A 7,024-nucleotide genomic window follows, 5' to 3' on the forward strand; every position below is an offset into this window, starting at 1 on the left:
TCTAAAATACAGCTTCATTTTCTTTCTGACTTATGTTAAGTTTTATTAAGTTATGAGTCACGTTATTAAAGCCATATTTGTATAGCACAGTGCAATTGGTCACAAGTTAGCCACGGTTACCAGACATTAAACAATGTTGCCTACTACTGAAGTATCATTCAAAATTGACAGGAAAATTTTAATGAGTAAGATACCCTCTACACTTGCTTTATTTTGGTAGTATTTTTTTTTCCTGTTGCATTGGCTGTTCATGTCACTCTTATGAAACTGTGTGCCTTCTTTCTTGGGTTACAAGGACTGTGTTCAGTGACTCAGTCAAGATTTTTAAACAAGTGCTAGAACAAAGGATTATGACGTATGGCTCAAGTTTCATCTAATTCTCTAAATATAGCTGTTAAATTAGGTAGAGGTTAAGTATGCAACTAAGAAGATCCTCTATTTGTAAATAAAGATTCAGGAAATAAAACAGAATTGACTGCACCCTATGTGAAAGTACAAGACTTGATGGCTTTTGAGGGAGAGAAGAAAAAGGGCAGAATTTGCTTGCTTCAATATAGATGAATGTCTCCTGATAAGTTTTGTGCTTGTTTCCTGATGAATTGGCTCATAGCAAGAGATTAACTAGCCCTGAAAGAATTAAATACTGATCCTCCTTAATGTTTGGCAATGTGGCCTAAAACTCTGAAATAACTTTCTAGCTCTGACATGGTTTGTGTGGGGTGTAGCTGATCATTAAAAGACATATAGTACTGTAGTTCAACTGGAAAACTTGTCTCTTTAGTTCTGTCTGAGACTCTGATATCATAGTTTAGTTTCCGCTGCTTAATGCGGTTGCATAAATTGCAAAACTTGTGGGGCATAGCAATGAGAGCTTTCTCTTCTGAAGAAGTTATCAGCAGTCTTGCTCTGGAGTGGTTATTTAGGGGGAGAAAGAAGGAAGAATTGCTCTTGTAATTTATAATCTGGCTTTATGACTCATTAAAGATTTCCCTTGCTGGTTTAGTAGTATCACAGTGACTATAAGACAGGCCAAATAGAAGTTTATCCATTTACCTTGTTTCACAGAAATACATAGTGGAGGCAAGTAGATGTTGTGGAGGTCAGAGGTTTCACAAAGCAAAGGTTAACATCACAGTGAAGTGTGTTGTGTGTATCCAGACAGGGAGGGTGAGCTAAAAACTGATCTGGTAACTGTGCCCAGAGTGTCAAAACAGGAAGTCCAGGTTGAATCAAGTCACTAGTGCTGAACCCCACAGATCAATACAGGGGCTAGTAAAATTCAACTCTTTTATGATGGCCTGAATGATGGGATATATTGTGCAGTGGACAAGTGACTGATAGACTGGCTGATTGCTGCTCTTGAGAGGGACCTTTACAAAACTGAGAAAAGGGCAAACAGGAACCTCATGAATTTCAAGAAAGTAGCAAAGCCTGCACCTGGGGGAAGAATAACCCCATGCACCAGTAGTATGTAGGGGCCCACCCATCTGGAAAGCAGCCCTTTAGAGAACACCCAAGAGTTCACGGTGGACAAGCTGACCACAACGCAGCAATACACACTTTTTGCAAAAAAAGGCCAGGAGTGTCTTTAATCTGCATTAGGCAAAGCGCTTACAACAGTTCTAGGGAAGTGATGCTGTCCTTACTCAGTGCTAGTGTGATCACATCTGGAATGCTGGGACCAGTTCTGGGTTCTCCAGAGCAAAGGTGTTACAGACTCACTGGAACGGGTGTGCTGCAGGATTACAAAAGAGATTAAGGAACAGGAGTGTCATTCATACTGCAACCTAGGGAAGTTTCTTCTGGCCAGCAGATCAAGCTAAAGGGAGTTCTGAGACTTGAAGAGGTAGAAACTACACTGTTGTTAATTCCCAGCTTTCTGGACAGTTAGGAGGCAGTGCACACAAAGTAAGCACCTGAAATTTCCTCTGAACACAAGAAATTTTTAAGTGTGAAAGTGGTCAAACACTGCAATAAGTTTTTCAGGAATTTGTGAAGCTTTTCTTGGTGATTTTTAAAATCTGACTGGCCATGATCCTAAGTGATCTATTCTGGCTGATTTTCCTTGAGCACAGGGTTTGGACTAGATGATCTCAAGTCTTTCACCCTAAATCATTCTGTTTTTCTGTGAGATGGTCGTCGGTGAGACTTTTGCCCCATTCACCTTATGATGTGAAGCTTCTATATGTGTTCTTACAATGACAGAGATCTATCTGGTTTTGCACAGTGTTTTTTGGTTTATTTTCTTGGGTTTTGTTGCTGTTTTGTTGTTTGTTTAACATCAGCCCGTATCTCATATTAATATTAAACAACCCTTCAGCAACTAATATTCTGTGTATGTCTCACTGGGTGATTACAGTTCTTTTCATGGTAGCAGTGGTAAATTTCAAATAGAAGTTGTGATTTTTACATGCTTTGTGAACTGCTGTTTAGAATGGCTGGACTGCTAAATTCATGGACTAAATTCACTATCTTTGAAGTTATATGAATTACCACAGATTTGGGGTTTTAGAAATTCAAGTATTGTCCAAAATAAGGATGATTTAAGACTTTTTGAAAGTTATATCTTCTAACTAGCATGATTACTTTTAGAAACATATCCTACTGTAAACAAGACTGTCTAACTAAATATTGTAGTAGAACAAACATTGTAATTCATCGGTGAACCAGAAGTAAGCTTCTAAAACTAAGTACATTGCCATATATGACTACTGCAAATGAATTATCCAAAAGCTTATTAGAGCCTCTGTCCAGTAAATATATAGGATTCCATGAGTCTTACAAGGGAGTGACTGTAATTAACTGTTAGAGATGAGACTAAACTGATCTAAACTTTCTTAGTTGTTATATGGATTTTTAATCTCAAAACCAAGACTGCAAACTGCATTTTCTCTCATTTGAAGAGGAAGGATGATGATAAGTAACCTCAGCCTCCATCTGGACAGCGAAAGCAAGCCACTGTTAAAAAAGCTAATTCTTCTTGTTTGAAAACTTCTCTAAATTTAATAGCTTAACACCAAAATTTGCTTGCAATGGCAAGAGTACATTCTTTCTGGTGTCATGAATACTGAGAAAGGGGAAAATAATAGGAACTTTGTTATGCATGTGGCTACCATAAATATCATTACTTAAAACTTTAAAATATTTTGTATACATGCTGGTTTGTGAGGTCTATTTGCACATGATTAGAAGTATCTGAACAAAATAACCTGAAATATGTTGGTTATGAATGCAGTAGACCAAAATACATCGACTGACTGATTATGGAAAGAAACATGGGAACCTTAGCAATGCTGCAGCTTATTAGCTGGTTTTACATGTTTGTTGACCATTACTGAGATGATGACAGTATGAAGAACTGGTTGTTCAAGCAGTTACCTTGTTTAAGGTAGGTTCAGGTGTAAGCAACTGTAAGAAAATTACTGAAAAACATCTGTGCCTGAAATCCATCAAAAAGGGCTATGGGTTAAGTAGTATTTCTTTTTATGAATTAGTGAGTATAAAAGACTGTCTTAATCTTTAAGACAGAAAAACATAGATTAGGCATTAAACTTTAGATTTTTGTTTGTTTGTGGAGGTCTTTTTGTTCATTTATTTGTTGTGGATTTTTATTGTGTGTGTGTGCTTTTTCCCTCCCCACCAGATGGTTCTGTTTCTGCTAAAACCAGACAATTCTGTTGGGTTTTGCATCCAATATTGCAATTTTTAAAATGCAGAGCAATAATATGCAGCTTTTGCAAAAATACTCAGTTAATGAAAGTCTAACTTTGCCTTTTGTCGGCTTGATTTCTGCTTTTGCAGTGGCAGGGATTCTCTTTTTTGTGGTAAATAAATGAATATGCTTGTTTATGACTTATTTGCTTTTCATGACATGTCTGTGAAGCACACTATACAGCTCTGTTTTTATATGGGTGGAGTTTTTTTCCCCAAAAGACAGAAATCCACAGGCAAAAAAGATCAATGTTAGATTAAAAGAAGCTTTAGAAAATTACTGTTACTGAGGAATACTGTTACTCTTGTATCTTAGTAATATATGATGAAAAAAATTTGGAATAAATTATTTGTGTGCTTCTTCCATGGAAAATCCAGCCAGAAGAATGAGTCTGCTATACAGAGGAGTCTTATGAACTTGGATAGCCTACTCATGTGTATGCCTTTCAAAATCTGTGTAACGGGAGTTTTGGTAACTGGTTATAACTCCTCTCCAGTCTACAGAACACCTTAGTAAATGCCCAAAATGGAAGTACAAGTGGTACATATAAAGTTTCTTTCTGATCCTTATTAGTCTTTGAGCTTTCATAATGAACATATTAATTTTTAGTATTAAATGGAGCTCTTGAGCAAAGGTGAACTATAAACCAGAAAAATCATCATTCTCTCCAAATTATTCAGGTACCTCAAAAAATTTCTGGGCTCAATTGATACTTGTTTTGCCCCCAGTATTTTATTCTGAGATTGTCTTTAAAAGACACAAAATTAAGTCTCTCATTTGTATGGAAATAAAATCATAAAGTATGGGTCTGAAGTCAGTGAAAGTTTTGCTCTTTATTTAAAGGGAATAAGAGTGCCTAGATAAATTGCAAAAATAGTTGTTTGATGTGTGTTGTGTGGTGTGTGTACCATGTATCTAGTTGCAGAAAGTTTCTGTCACAAAACTGAAAGGGTTTAGTAACCTATAAACCTGGTAAGAAATGACTGAGCTATGACAGAAATGCAAGCTAGAGATAGAAAATTAGTGCTTTTCAGAAGTTTTTTTCCTACTTAGTCACTTTTAAAAAGTGTCTAACTTGTCACGTTTTAATTGGCTTGATTTAGAGTTTGGTTTCAAATATTAGGAAAAGCCTCCTGATTAATGCAAAGCCACATCACCACCTTTGCACTTCACGTTTCCTAAGTATGTGTTGCTGTTCCTTCAAATGGCAAGCTGTCAGGCTACGGATAATGGAGGCGCCAAAACTGAAGTAATTACCTACAATAAGTGAGCTGAAGCAGTTCCTGAGGATATTGGCAAATAAACATGCTGAAAAAGCTATATCAGGAGATAGGAAATGAAACAAAACAGGTGCAGGCTGAAAATCTGACACAGGCAAATTCATATTGGAGATTAAGAAGATTACATTGCTGATGTATATTATTATAGTCAAGTTAATGACCTGCATTTGAAGAGCTTTGTAAATCAGTTATTTTTGTCTACCAGAACACAAGGACATACAGTTGATGATTGCATAGGCACAAAATCTCCTGGAAACAAATCTGGTAGTGGGAACATTGCAGTATGTAGTAGGTGTTGTGGTTTAACCCCATCTGGCGACTAAGCCACAAAGGGCCACTATTTTACTCCGTTCTGGTGGGAGGATGGAAAGAATTGGAACAGTAAAAGTGAAAAAACCTTAGGATTGAGGAAACTATAGCTTAATAAGTAAAGCAAAAGTCACATATGCAAAGAAAGCAAATCAGGGAATTCATTCACCCCTTTCCATGAGCAGGCAGGTGTTCAGCCATCCCCAGGAAAACAGGTTTATATCACTTGTAATGATAACTTGGGATGAGAAGCCAAACACTCCAAACATCCTCCACTTCCTTCTTCTTCCCTAAACTTTATATGTAAAGCATGATGCCATATGATCTGGAATATCGCTGGTCATCTGGGGTCACCTGTCCTGGCTGTGTCCCCTCCCAACTCCTTTTGCACCTCCAGCCTGCTCACTGGTGGGGTGAGAAGCAAAAAAGCACTTTGTTCAGGAGGTTGCAGTGAGAGAGGGATTGGTCCCTGCTACTGTGCCTGCAGAGAGGACCAGAGGAAAAGGCCTCAAGCTGATACAAAGGAGATTCAGATTAGGTACTAGAAAACAATTTTGGTGCAGTCAGGAACTATACCAGGCTGCTGAGAGAGGTGGTAGAGTCACCATCCCTGGATATACTTAAAAGACACCTAGATCTGGCACTGGATGATGTGGTTCAGTGGTGACAGTGGCAGTGTTGGTTGAACTGGATGATCTTGAAAGTCTTTTCCCATCTTGATAATTCTATGATTCTATGAGAACACAGAAAAGCCTTCATTGCATTAGTCAGTATCCCTCCAGATAGTTTGAGGACTAGTTCTGGAAACTGTAAAGCACTTTTAAATTTTGCATGGGAGACCAAGAAACAACATACTAAAAATTCTTGAGTAGCTTCTTAGACAGACTGAGCTAAGACATTTCGTTTTTTCAACGCCTTAGTGGCCAACTCTAACTTCTAAAAAGAAAAAAAATTCATCAGACTTGTGTCATTCTGAAACCTAATAAATCTCACTTGCTTAGGTCTGCTCACATAACTAGTGTCAAAATTTTGAAAAAAATAATTTAAAAACTAAACAAAATAGCTGTTTAACTATTCCCAGAATGGTAACTTCAGTATTCAGGAAATGTCCAATAGAGCTTTTTAGCAAAACAGGCAATGAAAAAAAAGGGTGGTTTTTCTACTATACCAATAAAAAAAAATTTCTAACTCCAAAAGGCTCTGAGAATTTCCTTATCAGCTCAAGTACTCAAGAAAACAGATATGTCCCAAAAACTCTTCTACTGAAAAATGCAGTAAGATCCATAAGGCAGGGTAGACTTACTACTACTGCAAATGAATTAATAGTATCTAACTGCTTTTGCAATTCTCTTCAGAAAGGATATTCTTCTCTTGCTTCTGAGAGTAAGAGTAATTGAGATGGACAAACTGGGGCACTAGATCCCCTTCTTCCCCTCCTCCTGCATATACTTCTGAACTATTAAGTTAACTAGACTTTAGTGACTACATAATTTAACAATACAAAAATATGCAGTTGCTGCTCTCTTAAAATGTGATCCTAATGGGAATATATTTCTTCAAGCAGTAAATTCATTTGCTGAGAGCAGCATATTCATAGCAGAAAATGAAAATGGAAGTAAAATTGTAACTGTCAGCATCTGATGCAGAGCAATATACCAGCAACCATTATATCTTCTTGTTCTCTCTGCAGAGGGAAAGCGATGATGAAGATTACTTATTTTAA

The sequence above is a fragment of the Agelaius tricolor genome, unplaced genomic scaffold (genome assembly GCF_023055355.1).
Source record: "Agelaius tricolor isolate 1412-34295 unplaced genomic scaffold, bAgeTri1.0.p SCAF_27, whole genome shotgun sequence".
In the NCBI taxonomy this organism is placed as follows: domain Eukaryota; kingdom Metazoa; phylum Chordata; class Aves; order Passeriformes; family Icteridae; genus Agelaius; species Agelaius tricolor.